Here is a 24,467-nt window from a genome sequence, read left to right on the forward strand (position 1 = left end):
TCAAATGCTTTTTGTATGAGCCAACAATTTGCCCTTGCCACAAAGAAAACTAATGACATCCTGGGCTGCGTTATGCACGATATTGCCAGCAGGTTGAGGGAGGTGATCCTTGCCCTGTGATCAACAACAGTGAGTTCTGTATCCAGTCCAGTTCTGTGCTCCCCAGTGTGGACACAGAGCTGCTGGAGATAGTTCAATGAAGGGCCAGAAAGATGATGAAGGGACTGGAGCATTTCTCATTTTTTTTGGAGAAGGGCTGAGAGAGCTGGGACTGTTCAGTCTGGAGAAGAGGAGGATCAAGGGGGATGAGATCATCAATGTGTACAAAAACACATTGAGGGAAGGTACAAGGTGGACAGAGCACTGTTCAGAGGTGCCTGGTGACAGGACAAGAGGCAGTGGGCGTACACAGGAACACAGGAGGTTCTCTGTAAACATCAGGAAGCATTTCTGTGCTGTGTGGGTGCTGAGCATGGTCACAGGCTGCCCAAAGAGACTGTGGTATCTCCTTCCTTGGACATCTTCAAAAGCTGCCTGGACATGCTCCTAGGCAACATGCTCTATGTGTTCCTGCTTGAGCTAGACAACTGGACCAGATGGCTTCCAGAGGTCCCTTCCAACCTCAACCATTCTGCGATTCTTTGAGATAAGATATGTCAGGAAAGGAAGGTGGAAATATTTTTGATTTTTTTTTTTTTTTTTTTTTTTTTATAAACAAGACAAAACAAACAACTTTATCTCTATTTTTTCTTGGTTTTGCCTCTTTAACGTAGGTAAGAAACTAGTCATTCAAGAACATGTTTTCATAGAAGGAAATGCCTTTATGCCTGTGGTGAGAATCTACCCAAAATTGTGTTTATTTCTTTCTCATGTACGTGAAGTTGTCCCTAATGAACTGGAAAAGTGGTCTGAATCAGGAAGATGAAATTCAGTAATGAAAGAGAAATCGAATGCACAAGACAAGTGAAGAATAAGAGGTCACATAAAAGTGCTGCAGAAAAGGATTAGGAGATATCATATCTGAAGATTGAGCTTATGAGATATTGTTGTGAAAATGCCAAATTTTATTCTCAAATTTATGAACAGGAGCATAGTTGGCAGGATAAAGGGACCGTTCTCTATCTGTGCCTAATACTGGTAAGGCTGTATTAGATTAACTTTCGAAGGTGTGTACCAGGATTTAAGAAGATACAGAGAAACTGGAGAAAGCTATAGGATAATGATAAAAGAGTTAGAAAACATGAGCTCCCATGAAAGGCTGAAGGACTTGGGTTTAGTACAGAAAAGGGCATATTTGAACAGGACTTGGTAAACCTTCAAAAGTATGAATAGATTGTTTTGAAGAGAATGGTTATCAGTTGTCCTTTCTATCCAAGCAGAGCACACTACAGCCCTCCCATGGTTTTCCCAGAGCATACCTGTAACAGAGGGACTGCCATTTGACCCCTTCGTAAGGTGAGTGTCCTGGCACCAAAACTGCTTGCTGCACGTATTGCTTCCATTTCAAACATGTTTACACTGTTGATATTAACTAATAATAGAAGAACACAAGAAGTCACGTAACATGTAATAAACAGATGGGAAGAAGAAATTTTTTGGTGGATTAGGAAAAAGGGTGAATAAGAGAAGAACCTCCTGACTTAGAATAAACAATATATACTTAGGTAAAACAAACAAACACAAAACCATCCAACTGCATTTGGAGAGTCCAGACATACACTGTGACAGAGCTTCTCCAAATAGTTTGGTGGGATATATAGGCAGCAAAGTGTGAATGCTGTTGAGACCTAAGCAGTAGAAAAGCAGGAATTCTGAGTAGTTACTTGTCCTTATTCCCTGAAGAGAGTTGCATTTCTCTTTACTAAGAGCTTGACCTGTTCAAATGAGCCCTACTTGCAACACAAGTCTTTAATTTAATTTGAGTCACTTGTTGAATGAAGCTAGTTAAAATACCAGCTTCTTTTTCTGATGTAATATTTTTCTTTTATTTTCATGTTTATTTTTACTAAGACATCTTTTTCTGAGTATTTTTTCTTCTTCTTCCTCTATCATATTTTAAAATCCAGTCTTTCTTCTCAGCCTCTCCCACTAAATTCCTTGTTCATCTCTACAGTCAACTACTGTAGGATCCACCTACCCAAACCCACCCAATTGTTAGTCATCTCCCCACCCCACCATCTGCAGGCCATGCCATTCATGGCATCAAATCCTTGCTCATCATATTTCAGTTACACATATCTTCTTTTCAAGGAATGGCTTATTTGGATGCTGTGCTTCTGCTTCTTTCCTTCTGCACATCTCTCCTGCTTAACCCTATGCCTATCTTCAAAGGTACAAACTACAGTTAATAAAAATATGCAAAGACTAGAAACAGAATGCAGAGAATCAAGAAATGTGTGGAAAGAAGGGCAAATGGTTTCAACAACCTTTGTTGGACAGTGACTGAGATGGTCTAGTACTTTGGTGCAGTGCAGCCTTCATCCTTCATTTCTGAGATCCAGGTATACACGTAAGGTGATGGCTGTACAGTCCTGTAAATAACTTTTGAAATGTATTTGTTGCTGTCTACTATCCTCATATGAAAGCCAGTGACCTGTTCAGGACATTATCTGAATGAGACATCTTAGATCTTGTTTGTATCTTGAGAGAGAAATTTCGCCAGTGAGCTCAGAGGCCCACAGGTTTCTGGATGCTAGGATTTTGGGGTATGCTCAGTCCTGTCCTTTGCAAATGTAAATGTAAATTTAACTCATTGTGAAACACAGTGCTCCTTACAAGTGTTTGTATTGTGAACACAGACTCTGATATTTCAAGGGCAGGTGTGACAGGAACAAGATAGAGGAAGGCATGGTGGTGACCTCCTAAAAGCTGCACTAGGCTGGGCTGCAGCTTTTTTGAGTACTGTAAAGGCTGTGCAGTTGCAGAAAGAGACAGAGGTGATTAGGGCAGAGCTGCCCACTCATGTAATAGAGTGGGAGTGCCAGCATGCGGCAGCTGCCTGCTGCACAGCTGAATGCCTGCAGCATTAGGCAGAGGGGTACAGTTGCAGCCAGCTGGAGAGTCAGGTGGGCCAACGCACAGCTAAGTCCTTATCACTCCACCGGTGGTGAGGGAGAAGCTAGAGCTGGATTTTTGTGTGTGTCACGCATGATCAGTTTTGCTAGAGAGCAGAGCAGGGGACCAAATGACTTCCATCTCACTACCCCTTTTCTACTTGGCAGCTTACCTGAGCCATATGTCCTGCTTGTGCATGCATGTTGAGCACCAAGAGCTCTCCTGGGATGGTTCCCTGGTTGGTCAGGAGCAAAGTCATGCAGGGGCAGCCCAGGCAGGGCTGCTCACTGGGGCCCTGCTTCACCTGGATCCCAGCAGCTCACAGAGACATTGCTGATCGTCATGCAAGGGTGAGACCCCAGGGCTCAGAGCAATGTGAGTTTTGGAAGGAAGTGTGGAGCCTCTTTTCTTCTGCTGGCTGTGGGAGGGAGGGTGAGCAAGAGAGAGCTTATTTTAAACCTGAACTAAGTGATTTTAACGACTTCTTTGAGGAAAGAAAAGACACATTCTGTAGTCTTCCTGAGTAATTTAAAGTGACAGAATCCAGTGAGAGACAGCAACGTTTTATTAGGCATAAAACCCTGAAAAATATCTCACAGTCGTAACCCTGAGACAGAAATAGAGGTGAAAAAATTCTGTAGTGCTTTGAGTGGCTTGGTAATATCGGTACATGCAGTCCTGCCTTTTCAAAAATATGTCAGCCATCAGTGAAAAAAGGAGTGTGGCAGGTGAGAAGCCTGGTTCAATCAGGCATGGAGAAGCTTTCTCTGAAATTTCTCCTGCAGCAAAATCCTCTCTACATCTCAACCTGGAAGAAGTTAGAGAAGGAAAAGAGCTCTTCTGCCCATTCCTGCGGTAATACCCAAATCAGAAGTCATTTTGCAAACAATTTGTGTATTTACCGAAAACAACATCTGAAGCAGTTGCTGCTCATAGGGAAGCAGCAAGATGTTTTACAAAAGGGAACAGCGAAACACTGCACTTTGCAATCTGAGAAGCACTCAAATATGCTAAAGAAGCAAGTGCCAGGTAATAAGTAGCGATGGGGTAAAACAAAAGGAGGGCACAGGAGTTTTGGCAATGTGGAGATCTAAAGAGGGATTCAGTCCAAATTGCATGTAACGCAGCTGCGTCTGCTACCATATGAGGGACACTGAAAGGTACCTCTGCTGCTTACCGCAGTGACAGCAACCTTTCCAGAATGCTGCAGGGTGAGAACACTGGTTAGGCCATTTTCTACAGTTTTCTTTACAGATGCAGTTTTAAGTGCTTTACAGCTGGGTTTCTGGGTGGTAAATGGCAATAACACAGCCAGGCAGGCCGTCAAGCATGAACTGTGAGCTGTTGTTCGCGGTAACGGTACCTGCTGCTCTGTGCACACAAGGAGTTTGTCAGAACAAGTACGAGCATCTCGGAGGTAGCAGCTTGTGCTTAGCAATACTGGGACCCTGGAATGACTTTTCATCATGCAGATTTGGGTTGGCCATACCACCATCCAACCTTTCCACCCATGGGTCCAGCATCCTGCCTCACCACTCATGGGTCCCTGCTCAGGTTTTATCTCCATGATGTTTCTAATTTATAGGAAACATGCTACTCTTCCTGAGTGAGCAGTGTTATACCTGAATGAGTCTTTTTGTTCTTCACAGCCTGTGGCTAAATGTAGACATAGACCAAGAATTTCCTCATAATTCTGTGTGCAGGCTGTGAAAATGCTCTTTTTTTTTTTTTTTTTGTAGAACCTGCAGGAATGTAGTGATTACATGAGAGATACTTGGTGTCAGCTTAATGAGAATTACATATTACGTCTGTCTTTTATCCCCTCCACTCTCCCTCTGCTTATGAGACAAGTGAATAATTAGGAAGCATATGCCTCTTCACAGAAATTTTTATCAAGTTAAGGTTTTCTTCTATAAACAGTTTCCCCCATCCTCCACCCTCCTTATGAGATTTTTCTGTAGTTTTTGACCTGACTAGAAGCAATTTGAGGTTTGCCTACCCTGTGCAACAAGGAGGCATCAACGTCACTGCTGGTCCAGAGATGTTATGCAGGAGTACAGCAATCTATTTGAGGGTAACCAATCTAGCCAAGAAGTAGGATGGATTAACCAATGTGAAGCACCAAACTAAGGTGTTCCCACTACTTCTGTTACCTCAGGTTTCTCCATATAATGCTTCATCATACTGCATAAACTCACCCTTGCTTGCATTCTGTGTGAGTTGGGTCAGATCAGCACTGACGATCTGAATAATTTCATTGCAGCCTCTGTGGTTTGGGGGTGTGTTTTCTAAGCATCCTCAGGAAGAATGGGATGAAAGGCTGCTGCCTTACAAGTCTGCCCTCATTCAAAGTCTGCTGCCTTATGTAGCTCCTTGAGAGACAGAGCCTAGCCAAATGGCTGCACTTCTTCACTCACACCCTGAAGCCAAGCATCCATTTTCAGATGTGTGGAAGAGATGCCCACAAGCAAAAAGGCAATCACTACAAGCCTGCAGACCACCAGGAGAAAGTGGAAAAGTGAGGGGGTGCAGGTAATGCTGGAGAGGAGAGGCATGTTGCAGTGGCATGAAGAAAGAGAAGAAAGGATGGATTTGGAATTACGAATGAGTGCAACTGGGCTGGTCATGGTGCTAGGAAATGGACCAGCTGCACTCATGAGTTCCTGAACAGAGAGGCAGGACTGAGAGATGGTATTTCCATCCCCATTGGCAAACCAAGATCTGTCAGGGATTTGGTGACAGCTAGAGGAGCTGTTATGGTGATGTGAGAAACACCTCCAGTGCCCCAATTTTCAGAAAGTGGCAGAGTTCTGCTGGGGAGCACTGCTAGGGACAGCATCAAGGCATGTCCTCCTCGGGGCAAAGCCCTCTAGTGGGAACCCGGGCAAGGCGAGACACCTGAAGGGTTTGGGGGGGCTGCTGGCTCTCACAGCAAAGGGAGGAGAATGGTATGGAGAAATAAAATGTCTTTTGTTCTGTTTGGGAGAACATAATTCAGAAATTTGAAGGAATCATTCTAAAGTTCATATAAATAGAAATTTTGTGCTTTGAAAGTATAGGAATAGAAGATTAAAATTTCCCACAGGCTATAATTATAACTCTTGCCCTCTGCTCAGATTAACCTGTTTCCAACGGGTAGAAAAGTGGCAGCTGTTGTAAAAGCATTGTTCTAGTCTTACACATAAAGAGCTGTGCAGCTCACAGAAGTCTTAGCAGAAAGAAAGAATAGATAATATATAGAACAGATACTTCTTTTGCTGGGTATGGCTATTAATTTTATTCCTGCTCTTTTTGCACTGGAGGGAAATTTGATGCTGGGGTGAGAATGGGGAGGAAATGGGAACAGTAAAAGTAAAGGTTCCTTATCCCCCCACTGTGAGATGTCAGGGGAAAGGTAAACAAATTCCATATCCAACCAGCCAGGTAGAGTTGCAACTAAGCACTTGCAGCTGACTTTGCAACTGAATGTATTATACACTGGCAGAGGCATAAGGAGGCACAGACAGTTCAGAAGTTGGGCTGAGGACCTGAGGATTTACATTTGCTTTTCTCCTCTTTCAGTCCTCCAGTGAAGAGGATAATTTCATCTCTTTGCCTGATGGGGGTGGATTTGGGGAGTTGACAATACCAAGGATGACACAAAGATGGCCTCAGTGAAGGCAATGTTTCTGGATTCTTGCAGAGGTGGGACGTGTGTACCCTTCCCCCTTTGCTTGAGGGGCAGGCATCTCTCTGTGTCTGGACAACAGCACCTTCCACGATCCCACAGGAAAGCCTGTGTTTTCTCCCTTTTTCGGGGGGAGAGGATTGTCAGTCCCCCAACAGGGCAGTGCCCAGCTGCCCAAAAGAGCAGGCATGCTGCTTCCTGCTAAGTGGACCTCAGTAAAATCACCCTGTGCAGGCTCCGTGAAAAGCAAATGAAGTCGCACTCATCCAGCTACTTGTGTAGCCCAGCCTCCTCATAGCATCCAAGTTCTGTGATAGACAGCAATGTCAGAAAGGTGAGATCTGAACACAGCTTTGCATGCAGCGAGGAACGTAGGTCACGCGAATCTTCCAGCAGAGTATCTTCCATTATCTGTGCTCAGTAAGGATAAAGGAGAAAGTGAAACTCTGACATTGCCAGTGTTATGCAGATTGTGTTTTCATAGATTTTTCTTTCGAGAGTGGAGTGACTTGCCAAACCTCTGAAGTGACATGTGATTTGGAGATAAATTTCCATATGCTGTTTAAACCTTGTTACTATCACAGTTCACCTGTCATTTGTACAAAGAATACACGTACGTTAAATTGAAATTTCATCAACATGTAGAGTTACTACCCTGTAGAAATTGCCTCCCTGCAGATCTCTCTCCCCATTGACTTTAACTCTGTTGCACTGTCAGAAGTAGTACTGGGATGCAGCAGATAACTTGAAGGCTATTAACAGGGATTTATGAAGTTCTCAATATTTCTGACACATTTATGTTACAGAAACAAAATGCTTTGGCTGGACAATTGCTCATGGTGTCTTTCAGTCTCAGTATGCATCTTTTCATTGCTCTTGTTAACTCTCTCATTTCACCATTCCCAGCTGCTCAGTAAATGGTTTTATTATGTCCTCAATCTTGGCCAGATGTTTTAACAACAATAGTTACAAAATAAAAATTTTTTTGGATAGTCATCTTTGTAATACCGAGTGTCTCCTGGAGAAGAAGGGACAGTTGTTTGGCCTGAAGTGGAAGAGCCAGTCACAGAAAGATTCACTGGAACAATCTGAAAAGCCTGTGAAGTATTAATTAGGTCATTGTTTTTTGTGATCATGGGGCTGTTGGCAATTCCTGGATTTGTGCCTGTTAACCTTTTGGACTTGGGACTTTTCTGATTTGCTTTTATGACAGCTGGAAGTGAGACAGGTGTGCTTTTTGGTCTAGTAAAAGGAAAGAAAATCAGTATTTCAGCATTTAATTATGATTGTATACTAAAAGCTACTTTTGACTGCCTGTGCCATGGCTTTCCTTTCTAGAAGCACAGCACAGATTTTTAACTAGACAATAAAATACCTCTTTCCCCTGAAAGGTTATACTTCTGACATACCATTTGATTGTTGCAGTTGCTTTGATTTTGTCCCTTAGCAAATGTTTTGTACCAGTATTGTCTTATTTTTGTGCCATAACTTATAATCAGATTGTGATTTCTCTAGGTAAAGAACACATTTGTGCATACAACACTACACTTTAGGGGGGAGGAAGGGGTCAGAATGTGTGACAATAGTTAATTTTGGGCCTTTAGCCATTATTGCAGTGCAATAGTAATAATAATAACATGAGAATTTCCAGAATTGCACCACCACTGGGAACATGACATATCTTTCTACCCTGAGTCCCTAAATTCCTTTTAAAAGGAGCTAGGCCTGATTCTCTAGCAGCCACTGAACAATTAGAAAGCACTATGGGTACTAGGACCTTTCTTTTTGCCTCTCTGAGACTCCAAAGGCATTTTGAGCTTCTCATGTAAATGGATCAATTATTTCCTGCCATGTACTTATGGTCAGGTAGTTATTAGCAGTGAGTTTTATTTATCTAGATTGCCCGAGCAGATGGAGCCTTGTTCACGTGATTGTTGTGGGGAGACAAAACAGCCACCTGAGTACCCTCTGGCAGTCAGCTCAAAAGAGCTCAAAAGCTCTTTGCACTGAAGAGGCTGAGGGTGTGCACCAGCCCCAGGGGAATGTCTCACCACAGGACTGTGTGGCAGGAGTTGGCAGTGGAGTATTTCTAAAGATTGTTTGTCTTAAATAGCCACCCAAGTTAGGGGCAGGCCTGCACTCACACCAACCACACCAGAGCAATTCCTAATCCATTGCCCCAAAGGTAACAGAGGAAAGAGGCAAGCTGTGGTAGGGGGTGCTTCAATGTTCCTTGGGAAGGACCCTTACAGGTCAAGTTCAAACCAGGTACTCAACTTTCCAGAGTTTAACCAGTCTCTGTATACTGCTATGCCTATGTGGGCAGCAGCACCGGGCCTACCAGGCCTGACACCTCAGCAGACCACCACTCTTCCTCAGCTGCACCTTGCCCTGACTGTCTGCTCCCCTGTGTGATCAACACCATCATTTCCAGGCCTTTTTGCACAAGCACAAGGTGGCTAAAAGCTGATGCTCTGGCACCCACAAGGACAGTGCCTAGAAGGGCTCTGACATCCCGAGGATGTCGTGGCATGTCTCCATTTGTTTGGTGAGGCACACCACAGAGCAATGCCAGTGCGATGCAGGCTGTGCTCTGAACTGTGCACTGTTACTTGGTGGGATACCTCTGTCTGTTTCACCAGAAGGAAGTGGGAGGTGAGGATGTCTGCAGAAGGCAAGCTGAGGAGAAACAATAACCAGCAATCCTCAATGGTGGCTGCTGAGAAAAGAAAGGTGTCCGCGTGGCTTTTTCTTTCAAAAACGTACGTGGGCAGAAGGTGCTAGTGACAGCGAGGGAAGAAAAGGGGGTGGGTGACAATAAATGAAGAAGGTTATGGTGAAGATGCTCAGAGGAAAAGGAAGAAATAAATGAGAACTGGAGGTCACACGCAGAGTGCATGAAAATCCTCAGCTGATTTTCACAAGATGGATCTCTGTTGTCTTGCAGCGATTGTGCTGCTTTGGAGGTCATGTCACAGAAGGAGAGGCAGTTAGTTGTGTGGGAGCAATATCGTGGGACTGCTGGACTTCTTGAAGAGACAAAAAGTAAAAAAAAAAAAAAGGCAAAATAGCTTGTTTGCTCTGGTGAGAAGTGTTGGGAGGCTGAGGAGAACTGGAAAGGGACACATGTGCCTTGGTATTGCAATGTGGGGACTTCTCCCTGTGCCAAGGCACCTGCTGCTAAGGGCAGTCTCACCAGGCATGCAGCTAGCTGTCATAGTCCCACAGCACATTGCTTTCCCTGGTCCTGGTAGCCTGGGGCTCTGGGATGTGATGCTTTCAGAAGTAACAAGACTCTCTGTGCAGGCTCTCTGGGTCTTTGTGCCACCTTCCTCTGCAGAATGCAAACACACCCTTAGTGTATCAAACTTCTCTTAGGGCTCTGGTGCTGGACTGCCTGAGCTCCTGAAAGCCTAAGGCCATGGTTTATGATCCCAATCTTCATAATTACAAGCATTTGAGATATCATCATATGTGACATTTTTCTTTTTTCTTTCATAGTGATACAGACCACAAAAGGAAAATTAAGGCTGAGGGAAGCTTCCAGCAAGTCATTACTTTGCAGTCATTACCCTTTTTTTCACCCATGCAATGACTGTTTCCATGGAGACTGGAGCAAACCAGTGGCTAAGAGAGTGCATTCTGCTGGTTCCTGTTTCCACAGAAACATGTATACTGGATTGCCAGAAATGAAGTTACTGTTGCCCAGCCAAACTCACCAAGTGATGCTGTTTGGGAATAACAAGTTTCCTCCCAGTTAGTGCTCAGGTAGTCGGTCACAGAGTGTCCTGAAGTAGCAGAGCAGCTATGATGGATGATTATTCCACAGGTACAGTGTGCTAATCCCAAGTAGTTTTACTGGTTATAGTAACCAAACCCAAGACACCATACATTGCAACCTAGAAAACATTAGTTGTGTAATGAGGCTAGAATTAAATGCTGCAAGGAACAAACGGTGATTTCTGTGCAACCAGACCCTGCCCTATTGCTGTAGTTTGGTGCCATCCTTGCTAGGCTGTGAGAGCAGGTGTATGCACACACGACATACATGCACTCTTGGGAAGTATAAATGGTGTAAGGATTTCCCACAGACACATGCTTGTTCTCTGCAAAATCTAGGGGTAGCCACGGCGATACAGTTATTGTCACTGCTTTTGGAAGACCTAGAAAATCATACACTTACATGTAGATGATTTATGTTTATGACTGTTAAAAACCTCATCTCCTGTACCTGGTATAACTGCTCGGGTTGTCTTAGTGCTTGGTACAAAACAGCTTGAATTTAGGAAGCCGTCAGTTGGCTGATGTGAACTTTGAGATGGATAATTTAGGGAATATACTGTAGCGCACAACATTTTCAGAAATCGAGTTCATTTAGATGTCAGAAAAAAATAAGGTTTGACTTAAATTCTTATCAATCTTTGCACAAATTGTTTTACGTGTAACAAGTAGCTAGCAGAAATGTTGGTCCCCCGTGTGGCTATAAATATATAAGACTTCCTGTGCCTCTGTTCAGGAGGTTTCTGTACACTGGCATTTCTTGATTCTATCTAGAAGATGCACTTTTTGGATTGCAATTACTCTGCTCTTTAGATAAATGCTCCTGGAACAACAGGTCACTGGAGGAAGGCATGAGAAATGCTATCCACTCCAGCTAACATTGCCTTCAGACAGGACATGGCACCAATTTCACGTTGACCCAACGGCATTTCTTTAGGAATTAAATAAAAAAAAAAAAAAAAAGACATTTTGAGTTCAGGCATGTGTTTTTAATATGCAGCATTGTCATTAATAGACATGAAGGTCATTGGGAGATAATTTTTATCTCACAAGTCTGATATTTACCTTCAAAATGCCATTCACTGTAACTATCAGGTCAGGTATTTTGCAAATCATTCCAAAGATGAAGACCAGAAGAAACATCCAGCCCAATCTGCTGCAGCAGAGGTGATATGCTTTCATCTGTAACTGCTGTATTAGGACCATAACCTTGTGCAACAAGCATCCCTCCCAAGAAAATATTCTTTCTGAATTAGAAGACAAAAAGGAAAATGCTGTTTTCAGTAATGGTTTGTCCTAATCATCCTTGCTGTAACAAATTGCTCCTTGTTTCTAATTTGTCTGGTGCTAACTCCAACCAGTGATTCTATGTATGTCTTTCTTACCCATATTAAAAATACCTTTAATGCTTTTGATATTTGCTCTGTGCATCTGCCTATACCCTGTAATCAATTTACCCCTCTATCTTTTCATTTTTTTCATATTTTATTTTATTTTAATTTAATTTAATTTAATTTAATTTTATTTTATTTTATTTTATTTTATATTTTATTTTATTTTATTTATTTTTACTTTTCTACTTTTTTTTTATTTATTATTATTTTTATAAGATTAGCAGCTCAAGTTCCCTGAATCACTTAGTAAGACTGTCCTCAAACCTCAATTTCTCTTCTCATGACAGTCTCTTCAATTTATTTTAGAACACCTTTAAAAGCATAGGCCAATGTATTTTTAACATCCCTTTGAAAGCATAGGAATTTGAACAATTTACAGAATTCTGATATTGAACTCATCAGTTTTGTACTGAGAGCTAAAATGACCTCAGTGTTAAATCCTACTCAGTCTTTCACATTCCTGGAAACCAATTACTTGTTTAATATCATCATGTTGCACTGAGGGCTTGTGTATAATTTTGTCTGTTGTGAATTCTAAATTTTTTATTTTTTTTTTCCCACATACAGTTCTACTGATGAGGTTTATGGTCTTCAAACTTTTTGGTGCTACCTGTCTACATTAGAAAATGGCTTATGCCTTCTAAGGGTCAGACAGATTTTTTGCTTGACAGATCTCAGTCATTTGTCCAGCTTTGCAAGGCATTTTGGATATCTGGGCATGGGAGATGTCTACAGAGCTGCTCTTGTGCTGTTGTGTGATACTAGACTGGGTGACCAAGTGCTGTTACAATATGGCTCCAAAGGCTTGTTTTTCCCCAGACAGTGCAAGGTCTGGAGGAAATTGAAGTGTGAATAATACACGTGCTCTGTAGTGAAGAGTAGTATGACAGCAGCACAGGGAACTGGAAATGCTCTTCACACTGGAGTGGTTACCTTCCCTGGAACCATTACTCATTTATTTGCTTTCCCATGTGTTGCTTTGTGCAGCCTTTCATCTTCTGCAAAGAACATTTATTTCTTTAAAAGATATTCATTTTAAGTGGGTGTATTCTATTTTTGACACATCCATTTCATATCATTAGAATACCACCCTGCAGTGCTGGGGTCTCTCTTCCTTCCCTTTTGTTTCTTTCCCTTTTCTTCCCTTTTCTTCTTTCTCTTCCTCGCCCCCTTTCTCTCCTCCTTTTCCTCCCTTCCTCCCTTTCTCTTTCTTTCTGCAGTGACTATGGCATCTTTCCTCCATGTGAGTCCTGAGAAGAGATGATTTCTCCAACTCATCTGCATCATCCTTGTGTCAGCTGGCAGCTGCACCCCGACAGCCACAGGGCAAAACAATCCACTGCAAATTGCTCGAGGGCTCAGCTGTTGAGAAGGCATGTGTCTCCCCCACCCCTGAGGATTCTGAGCAGATGGGTGGAAGAGATAACTAAACACACTGATACCCCTCTCCTGCACCTCTGAACACAGGTCCTGGTGTAGGGCTGCAGCTGGACTCCTCAAGCCAGCCTCAGTTTAGCTACCATTAACTGTCTGGATAGGGCAGGTGACATCCCCCTGGGTGCAGGGGGACCCTGGTGGCCCTGACAGGAGGGAGGTGTGCTGCTTCAGTCTGTCTCAGGCCACATGCCCTGCATCACTGGGTGGCTGCAAGGAAATTGTGATTTGCCATTAGGGAAATATTCCTTTCCTTCCTGGGTCTCTGGGATGAATAGTGAAGTGCCTGGCCTGATGGGTGCTGCAAATGGAGGTTTGAAGGTGAAGATCAGACTTGTGAGATAAACAATTTTTCACTTGACTCTCCAGGGTGGGCTTAGTGTCAGCCTGCTGGTTACTGCCTGAGCAAGATACTGGGCTAATTGGTGTCTGCTTCATCTGCCAGCAGCAATACTTTTGTTTTCATGAAAACTGATTCTATGACAAGAAGTAACAACGATGCGTAAGAGTCACAAAAAGACAAATAATGAGGGCTTTGGGGCCAAAGCCTAGTTTCTGAATGGAAAAATAACTGGGAACAGTTTGTATGTGTATGTATCTGCATAAGTATGTGACATAACGTATCTGAAGCAATTGCACTTTTAAAACACAGTGAGAGATGTATATAATCAAACAATTCCTTCTTCTCTGGTACTCAGGCAAATAATTAAAAAAAAAAAAAAGTTTTGAATAGCTTATTGCCAATTTACTACCAGTTTTTGCTGACTGAATTACTCAGTGTTCTCCAGTGCTTTTTCTCCCTTGGCAGGATGCTGTGGTGCAAGGGCAGTACAAGCAGCAGTGCCAGGAGCCTGGAGGACTCTCAGGCAGGAGGGGGAAGCCTGTGCCCAAATTCAACAAGCTTCTGCTTTAAGAGGTCTTTGCTAATTTAGAAGGAGCCTATCGGTAATGGACAAATGCAGGCATCAGGTGAGATAGCAATGCATGACAGCCTTTTATTTAATCTCCCATTCATGGGATGGCAGATTTCTGCTTGTCTCAGAAGAGGAGAGAAACAAAACACAGTGAAGCAGAGTGTTACCCTGGGCTTTCACTTCAGTCTGTGTCAGACCATGCCTCTCTTGCATGCTGCTGCTGGCTACGGAGCTGGCTTCAGGGCTACAGAAACACATCTGCATGAAGCTCTGTGCTGTTGTCAGGAGATCAAGCAGAATGCTCAGCTTTGAGGGTGCTCATGAGGCAAAAACTGAGCACCCACAAAGCTGAGCCTAAATGCTGCCACAAGCTACTATCATTCCCTCATCATTCTGCACCCAGCCCAAAGCCAGCCAACAAGGTTTGTTACTTTTCCAGCCTTCATCCCCACCCTATTGATAAGCATGCTGCATGGTACCTATTTTGCACGTCTTCTTCTGGACTGATAACTATAATGACCAGGCAGCCCCCCGTTCACCTTCAAATCTCACTGCTCCTATAGCTGTTGGCTTCCAGGGGTTATTGCCTTCCCTGCACTGGCACAGGATGGCATGTTTCAGCACCAGCCCACCCTCTCCAGCAGTTTAATATGCAGGATGTTGAACACTGTGCACTGGGACATGAACAGTATCACCTGCTGCCGACTCCACAGCTGCTTGCAGTGGGCAGCACCGCTGGGGAGGTCTCAGGTCTGTGTTCCCTGCAGGTGGAGGAAAGGAGAAAGGCAGCCACGAGCAAACCTGGTGCAAGCCTGGTCTTTTGGTCTTATGTTTATATGAGGGATGTGCTAGATACATTTCCAAGCAGCACGGTGTCTCTGGAGTTTGCAGTAAATTCATGGCAGTCAACGCATTAGGTTTACAGAAGAGGATTTACAGTTATTGTGAAACTTCCCAGGAGATGCTGTTATATATATAGGCTTAAGTTCTTCTCAGTGTAGAAGCAGGGTACAGCCCTCAAAGGAACACTTTTGTTCTTAAATTTTTGATGTAGCAGCTTCCTTCAAAATGTATCTGCAGTTTCATGGTTCTAGTTTTTTTTTTTTTTTCTTTTTTTTTCTTTTTTTTTTTTTCCTGTGCTTAGTGTCAATTCTGGGGAATGAGGCACTGTTTTTTGGTGTTCTGATTTGTGAGAAGTATTCTCGTTGTGTGAGGCATATGCTGGTATCCTGACAGAAATAAAATGACCTATACAATATTACACAAACTCCTTATCGTTGATTTCTTTTCCTTTACAGCTCATCTTGCCAGACTTTGACATGGGCTGCCTCCCAGCAGAGAGACTCCTGTAACAATTACTAAATGATATTTAATAGTAATTGCTTGAGTTACTTCATACGCTTACTAGCAAGTCAATACTTTTCTGCTTCCTAGCAAATATATCTATTGATTATACAGACTGGCAAACAGGAGATGGGTTCAGAGGCTAAAAGCTTTTGAGTATGGATTTTTTCAAGACACCAGATATTGATCAGCGCTTTCTAAATATGTATCAATAGATGTATCAATAAAATACATTTGTGCTTCTGTAACAATGGAGAAAATAGAGACGTAATAGTTCATAGAAAGCCAAGGTCATGTTAAAGAGATTGTGTTGTTTATGGCCACTTCTATCTTTTCACCGAGTACATGTGCAGGATAGGCTTATTTCCAATGCTGATGAAATTGTATAATGTACTTGTGAACACCATGCTGAGAGGGACACTCTGACATATAACAAGGGAAGAAAATTAATTTCTTGACAGGTCAACTGCCAATAAAAGAGCAGACAGGAAGTGAAGATCATTACTTTTATGATGGACACCTTAAGGACTGATCAGCTACAAAAACAGACAAACTTTCTTTTCACACTTACACCGTGTACTTGGGCCAGTGTACGCGGACTGGAGCAGAGCGCTGCCTCTGCCCCCTGGGCTTTCTGGAGAAGCCTGCTGAGCTTTAATGAACACACCTGTGAGTGCCCACCTCAGCTGTGATTTACACGTCCAGTTTCACCTGATAGCTGCTGACCTGCAGGAGGACCTGCGAGGCTGTACCCAGAGATATGGTGAGTGGTCAGCCCTCACCCAGGGACATCCATCAGGCTTGCAGAGGGAAATATTCCCACAGGGAGGAAGGGGTTGCTGGGCTAGATAAAGGGGGGAAGGCAGAGATAAAGCCACTTGGAGGCAGCCTGTTCCCGTGGTGTCTGCCTTCCTGGCTGGGGATGCAGACCCATGCTCATGAAGGCTCTCTGTGTTCCCCTCCAGGTTGTCTGCAGCGCTGTGTGATCCTTGCATGCATCCTCACAAAAGTGGCATCTTCTCACCCGGAATGATGACTTCCTCTCAGCTGGAGCTTTCAGCGGAAATGGACAGCTTCCAGAGGAGATTCTCTATGCTGCAGGCTGGGAGTGGGGATGCTGGTTGGGAAAGCTGTTCCAGCATTGTGGTGGGGGTTAAACTAGACGGATGTCATCTGGCCTTGCAGAGAGCAAATAATGCCTCATTGCCTCGTACCAGTTTCATTGTGAGCAGCTCTTTTGAAAATATTGTGGTAGCTATATATAAAGTGGGGTGTTGAGGTTTCTATTTTAGATTTATTTTTGCTCCTTAATAACAATGTGCAGTAGATTTGCCAAACATAGCGCTCTCCAGGCTGAATTGTACTTGCTCAGCCTGATGTACAGAATCTTAAATGCATCTAAATAACACCCAGCTGGCACAGTTCAGACTGTAGCTTTCTGTACCACTTTTGTGTATGGTACAGATGTGGCAGACAAATCTAACAAACTTTGGGGGGAAGCATCGGATGTAAATTGAGAACAATTAGCAAAAAGAATGGAAAAATCCTCCCTGAAATAAAAATTCTGTTCAGAGAGCCTACGTGTGAAAGTAAGCACCCACCGCTTGCCAGAGGAAGGTTTAGGGCTGATTATGTTTTAAGCCTGAGAAAATCCATTCATTAGAGATGATGTAGTTTTAAAAATACGCCTGGTTCTCAGACTTGTGTACCTGTGTGTTTGCAGATCTGGGCTTTGTGCTCTGCCACCAGAGACTGTGTTTCCACAGCCAGTTTCAATTCCAGGCTGTTAATTGACTGCAGTGCCAAGGGATGAGGATTAAGGGAGAGTCTGGGCTGTGAAGCAGGCACAGCGGGGGGGATGAGAGGATACCTGGTGGGGCTCGGAGAATGCATTTGAATGCTACCCTTCCTCCATTACTGAGGCAAATGGACCTGAGGTTGCCACGAGATTTGGGTCAGCCTCTTCCAGTGCACTTACCTGCAAGCAGGGCGATGAAGGCAGTGGCTCTTGCCTGAAGGCTGCCAGCAGCCATGGGCTGTGGTCTGGTGCATGTCCATGGCACAGTTTGGCTCAGCACCTGTGCCAGATACTGGAACCTATCCAGCTGCACTGGGACTGGAGCAGGAACCCTATCTGTGCTGCTGGAAACACAGGAACATGTAGTTAATAACCGACAGGAGCTTGTAGTTAACAACCAGCAGGCTTCTGCAGCTTTCTGGTATCACCAGGCAGCTCTCTGCTCGGGGAAAGATGTTAATGCAAAGGCTATTGATTTTAACCAGATGAGCAAAGCCAAACTCCACAGACTGGCTCAGCATCCCCAGTCACAAGAAAAACTGCATTTCCCTAGGTAAGTGTCCCAGGCACAGTGCCACCAATATTTCCTGGGCTGTGCACCAGTGCTGCACCTCACCTTAGAGCCTCAGACGGGCTGTCCCCTGATGCAGCACTGCCTGGCTCATAAATCTCTAATTCCTTTTTGCTGTGGTCCTGAGAAGTCCTTGCAGGGGGCTGGGATGAGTGGTGAAGCGAAGGCAAACCAAAGCAGCATGGTGATGGGGCAGTGAGCCCTTGCTGCCTGTTGGGGCTGGATTGTGGCTTCGTCCTCAGTCCACTGCCCTCAGGATGTCTCAGCACCAGATATCCTGGGTTTCTCTACTGTGGCACGGGGACCCGCTGGTAGCAGGTTACCCTTTAGGGTTGTGATTTTGCTTGGAGGTGTTCCTTCTCTTTTCCTGCGTACCCTCAGGCTGAGTGGCAGGATATGGCCTTCTGCCATGCCTAAGCAGCGCCATCAAGGGTGGCCTCGCGGTCCTCGAGGTGTGTTTTGGCACCACCAGCAAACATGCTGGCTAGCTCCCACATGGGGCTAATTCCACACATGTGAGAACAGAAGAAGAGAAAGTAGGACTCACTGTCAAAGTGGAAAAAACATCTTGGCAACCTGTGTTGCAGCAGCTGGGTCTCCTGTGTCCCCACTCTCCCAGCTTCCAACTGGATATTTGCACAACACACAGGGTTCATAAAACAGTAATGTTCTCACATGAATGTTTCAGTTATTCTGTCCCATTACAGATACAATGATTTTTGCTCCCTCTAGTCTCATCACAATGTCTTTTCCCGTGATTGCAGATGGTACATAGTGCAGCCCTATTTTTCTTTGTGATTCTGGGCAGCTTTCGGCTTTCTGCAAGAATTAGTGGTATGGGTGTCTCTCTTTCCTCGTTTCTGGGCGAACTAGCATCTGAGCCTCGCTGGCCAGCTCTTTGGCTCTTTTTACAAAAGCAGGTATTACTTAGTGCCAACCCCAGCACCAGAGAAGTCTTCTTGTTTTTGAAACCTGCACCTGACACAACTCACCTCCACTTTGGGTACCCATGGCCTAGGCAAAGGCTTTAGGTTCCTGTGATTTCTGGCACTGTTGTTTGTTGGGGGAATACACCTCCAGCCTTAACATCTGCGCTGTCCACGCAGCAGCGTTTTCAGTAGCATGAAAGACACTCTCATTTCAGCCTGTTGCTGATTTGCATGTCTTGTTCGTGCTCTCATGTGGCTGAGCTCTAGATCTGCTACTTTTCATGCTGCTTTGTCTGACAGTTTATGCAGACTTTTCAATACTTTGCCCAGACATTATCGCTTTTAGCATTGTGTGGCTTCCAAGACCTGGCAGATGTCTATTGCTTTTTTGCAAGCACAAATCCGTCTCCCTTAATAACCTCTCTCCCAGCCTTTTGTCAGTCACATGGAACACAATTTTGTCTCTAAGCATATCATTTTCAGTAATCTCAGTCTCTTGCTACTGCTCATTCTGTCTCGGTTTGGCTATACACTTGTCGATCCCATTTGTTCCAACATGATGAGGCCAAAATTGGTGCTGCTCAAACACAATGCTCATTCGAGGGTTACAGTGTTTCCTAAATATTTTTGAAGTGTCCAACAAAATACATTTGTCTTCTAGCTGCTGTGCTGATAGCATGTGTTGATAAGCTTCAAAGGCTTCCTCACCCACTATGTGGGAAAAAAACCCTCACTGCTTGAAAATTTTCTTCTATTTTACTTAACTTTCAGGCTTTCATCAATCAGGTGAAAGCATTGTTCCCCTGTCTCCACTTCTTTGCTGCCAGCCGATAGCTGTAATGACTGCCTGAGTAAGTCTGGGGTGCACTGCTTTTTCTTCGGGGTGCTTTTAACTCGTTTTCTGCCTCATGTACTCTCTCCGTCCATTTTCCATTTAAACCAAATGTTGGAATCCATGGTGCGTCGTATGAATATTGCTAGTATGGTAATAACATTATAATTAAAATTCAGTCTATTACAGAGCTAAGATTTTGCTAATGATTCTTCAGAACGTGGCTGAAATGTGATATCCCTCTTTTTGCTATGGTCATAATGCCCCCTTCCCTTCCCATCTCCCACCTAACATTTTCCTGCAAAAAAAATAGGAAGTATCAAAGACCCTGCACAGTCACTGCTGTGGAGCACTGTGCAGGGGGAAGCTGAGCCTGAGGGCTCCAACCTCAGCCCCTGGGTGCAGCAGCAAGCTAGGCCTAGGATCTGTGGGTAGCAGGGTGGGTGCAGACCCAATTTTAATTAGAATATTACCATTATACTACAAATATTCATGTGGTGCATCCCGGATTTACTCAGGGTCAAGGTGGTGGAACAGTCTTGGGTTAGCGCTGCATGAGCAGGTGTGCTGGTGAGCAACATGCTATCATGGCACAGTCAGCCAGAAATGAGGAAACAGAGACACACAGATCACTTATTCCTGCAGAAAGCCACTGCCCAGAATCACAGATTAAAACAGGGCCACCACTTTTACCATCTGCAATCACAGGAAAAGTCATGGCGATGAGACTGGAGGGAACAACTGGTGACAGGGGCTATTCCTTTTGCAGGTGGTGGACAGGGAGCAGAGCAGAACCAAGTCCTCATCAGCCTCTCTGCAGCGAGCATTGCACTTTCCTTGATTCTCCAGGCAATCCTGCCAGTGAGACCTAGTGGACAGAAACACTGAAATCCATACTTTCTGCTCAGAATGCAAAAAAGCAGAAGCAGCAGAAATAAATCTGAAAACTACAGGTGCCTTTGGGGAGGCAGGAAAGCAAATATTAACTCGAGTCCAATCAAGAGAAAATGGCACCAGTGTACAGCTCTGTGCACAAGCTTTGCTGATAGCAAACTGCAGAGCCTGTCCTGCCAACAGCTCCCTCTGCATCATGTAGGTTCCCCAATGACCTTAGCTGTAGACATAAGAAAAACAGCCAAGAGCTTTTAACAGTAACAGAGTCCTTGTTCCACGCTGGGTCTGGCTGTATTTTGAAGAAATTCAGTTAACCCAAATAAACAGGTGAGGAGTAAAGCTAATGGGCAGCAGAGGTGGCTCATTTGGGGGAAAAAAAATAGATATATTGTTTGGTGAGTAGTTCTGCTTTTACCATGGGCTTATTTTGTGACCTGCTGGCTTAGGCTGGAGGAAGCCTTGAGGAGTGGGGACAACGTCCTTGGGGTGGGCTGGGCTGCAACCAGTGGCTGGTGCTGCTCCTCTGCAGCCATCATCATCTCTGTAGCACCCACCCTTGCCTGTCTGTTTCACTACTTTACATAAGCTGTGAATTTGCATTAAATCTGCTAATGGACCTCTCCTAATTTTTCTGTCTGCCAGTGCCTTTCTCGAAGACATGATATGAGTATTGATAACCTTTTGTCCTGATGTTACAGAGGTTATCTGCAGAAACAGAAGTGGTTATTGGCAGCCCAGGATAAATGATTGGAGAAATCCTTTCAAGTGATTTAAAACTCTAAGAAAAGCTTATAGATGGGATTTCCAATAATGACATATTATTTAATAGTGAACTTAGTGATCAGTTCTGGACGTGAAAATTAATATAATGATTATAACCTGTGAATACAGATCTGCTCTCTTTTCTGTTTGCTATGGGTGCAGCTCAGCTCCTGTTTTCTAATCTCCTGACTACCCTGTATGTACTTGCTTCTCATTTTATATTGAGCTTAGGCATAATTAAGATTTTACCTTATTTCTGAACTGGTGGAGGAAAAAGTAAGAAGGGAAAGAAAGAAACAAGCAAACAAAAACAACAATTTAACTGGAGCTATCCTTAAACAGAGGTGTATAGACATCCACCAGGATGAAAGCATGACAAGATGGAAAGGCCATAAGATGACTTGGAATCTGTCTACATGAGGAGCAAATGATATCTCTCAGTGCCTGAGTTCAGAGCTCTCTGGGAGCTGTGACTCACGGTGGCCCAGACTCACGGTGGTGCTAGTACCACAGCAAGGCTCAGGCGTCAGCTTTCTCTGCCATGTGCGTTGGAAAGCACTGTGCCTGGTTTTCTCTCTGCAGGTTATACACCCAGTTCCCTTACTACAAACCGGTACTGACTGAGATCTCAGACAATCTCTGTCACTCCTGGGATTGTCTCTGTTGCCCTTTCCCCCTCCCCATGCGTCTTCCCTTTTTGTGAAGAAGTTGGTGCTGGGGGAGGGTTGTGTGAGGACATATTATATAACCTTGTTTTGCATTCGTGTTGCTAGTGGTTACCTTCTGAAGTCTTGGATTATGATACCCATTCCAAGTCCCCTGACACCTGTACAGTTGAAGTGGAATAAGGCTTTATAGTATTATCAGATTAGTCATAGAGCGCATTTAGAATGCACATAGATTAGTCATTTAAAAGGTAGCTTCAGCTATCTGGATAGGTCAGGAGAGCCTGATTCTCCAGGGCCCTTCATGTAGAAAGAATAGCAGCTGCAACCTTTAGGCATCCCTGGGACAGACTACAGAAGTCTCCCATGTCACGCTGCTTTTTTCCCAAAAGAACCAGCAAACACCAATATTTCATCTCAAATTGTGTGGGTGAAATTCATATCAGCTCTGGAAGTGCTCTAAGTGGTCCTTCAGAAGTGGCTGTGAATAAGATAAGGCAAACAGTCAGCTCTGAGGACCTTGGTAATAACTGTGGTCCTTGGCGCTTAGAGGAGAGGCAGAGGGGAGGGATGGCAGATGTGAAAATGAGATTGAGAGATACTAACTCATCAAATACTTGAGCACAGGGGCAGAAACACTGTCAGCAGCAACACTGGTTCAGCCACAAGAAACTCCTTTACTGGTACACTCCAGCTCCAGCTCCTTTGCCCATCTCTCCCATAAATATGTCTTCTGTTCTTTGCAGTGTGCACATGCAAGGAAGATCCTACAACATATAGAAACCCATGCTAAAAGTCAGCTTGCAAAGACCACTCGCTGCATCAACTCTCTGAAGTTGATTTCCTTCCTTGAGTCTTGTCCTTGGGTCATGCCACAGACTTCTGTTGGTTGGTGTGGCAAATGTTCAAGGCATGGTGCAGCTGAGCTCACCACAACCACCTGTAGCAACTTGTTCCATCAGAGAACTTCTGGTGGTGATGCTCAGCAGGGAGCCAAGCACTAGTGATCAACCTCTTTTTCACTTTTGTACAGCGTGGTGTCTTGCATCAACTGTTGGCCAACAGTGGTATGAGGGGAGGTGAACCCATTCAAATTATTTAAATTGCTCTGGTTTCTGTTCATATCTCTCCTTTCAAGGAATTCTCTCATGCAGAAATAACAAGGGTTTTTTGTTTGTTTGTTTGTTTGTTTTGTGAAATATAGGTCTAAACTCCTCAAATCCTCTTTGTCTCCATTACATTACTCCAATGTTGCTTCTTCTTCCATCATATTAAAAGGTTATTAAATGAGCTAAACTACTTGTACTGCTTCTTTTCTCTTGGGCTTCATTTGCTGCACTGCCTGGCTGTAGATACATGGAGGTAAGTGTTGGGTTTCTAAGTGGGGATATGTTCTGGGTGGAAGAACACTGATTCTCCACTTCATGTTTTTTTTCAGGTGCTGCTTGACTCCCATAGGATATTTGAGAAGGAGAAGAAAACAACCACCAGTCAAGCCTTTGAACCTTCTACTGTAGGTCAGGAGATTGGTCTATGGTGCTGGAAAACCTTATGCAAGCCTAGGAAGACCTTTGCAGTACAGCTAGTCTCCTATTTGCTGTAGTTAGCTATAAGACCAAGGGATACTTCCTAAGAAATTGGAGGATCTTTCAGTTCTGTTCTGTTGTGCCTGCAAGGTGACCAGTATGTCTGCTCTCCATCCTATATACACTTACTGAAGCTATGCTGAGCTTTGCTACTTACAATTGAATCCCAGGGTCTCCAAGCTAGGTGAAACTATTTCTGGAGGTGCATGGGTCTCTCCCAAAAGCTGCAGTTTTCCATGGATTCAGGCTGCTAAAACTAAATTTCAGCTGGGTAATTTGCACAATTTTTCAACTTTTTTTTTTTTTTTTTCCATATTAATGCACACTAGTTTGCTAAATCATCCACCAAATCGTTGTGCTAACTTGTGCTGCTTGTGTGGGCCGATCACCCCATTGATGTTGACTTCTATATATTCACCATTGATGTTGACTTCTATGTACTGAATGCATATTCTTTGCTCTCTTTATTTCTGAAGCTGGCATTAGCCAGCTTCTAAGGTTGCATCCATTTACTGATCAGTAATTGACCTTGGTGAGTTTTTGTACCCTGTTATAGCTCTGGTATTTTCCTGTGCTGGTATTTTCAAGTCCTCTGATCTCTTCCCACGTCTGTACACCTCTGTGCTGCATTTTTATTCTACGGTGATAAGTAGTTATGCAGAATAACTAACTATTTGCTATTGCTCTCTGTCTTTCAAAGGCAAAAATAATGTTTGGGGTCCTGTCCCCATTTGAAGATGGTACGGTTCAGGCAGCTGCCATTTGTGTTTGACAGGTTTCTCAGTCATCAGTACAGTTCCAGAAGACCTCATTTAAAGAAACAATATGGTTATTTCTTTTGTG

The 24,467-nt window shown here is 43.9% G+C and overlaps 1 long non-coding RNA gene across 4 annotated transcripts; it reads left to right on the forward strand.

Moving 5' to 3' along the window:
- The first annotated feature begins 3,119 nt into the window (after positions 1-3,119).
- Positions 3,120-24,226, forward strand: LOC140000745 (uncharacterized). Of its 4 annotated transcripts, XR_011805934.1 has the most exons (5): positions 3,122-3,429; positions 14,138-14,298; positions 15,542-16,350; positions 16,553-16,811; positions 23,477-24,226. It is a non-coding gene; the product is annotated as an uncharacterized lncRNA (long non-coding RNA). The 4 variants fall into 4 exon arrangements; XR_011805932.1 differs by lacking the exon at positions 23,477-24,226 and having other exon boundaries at positions 3,120-3,404; positions 16,553-17,162; XR_011805931.1 differs by lacking the exon at positions 23,477-24,226 and having other exon boundaries at positions 3,121-3,429; positions 16,553-17,162.
- Positions 24,227-24,467: the final 241 nt, after the last annotated feature.

Source organism: Anas platyrhynchos, chromosome Z (genome assembly GCF_047663525.1).
Source record: "Anas platyrhynchos isolate ZD024472 breed Pekin duck chromosome Z, IASCAAS_PekinDuck_T2T, whole genome shotgun sequence".
Lineage (NCBI taxonomy): Eukaryota > Metazoa > Chordata > Aves > Anseriformes > Anatidae > Anas > Anas platyrhynchos.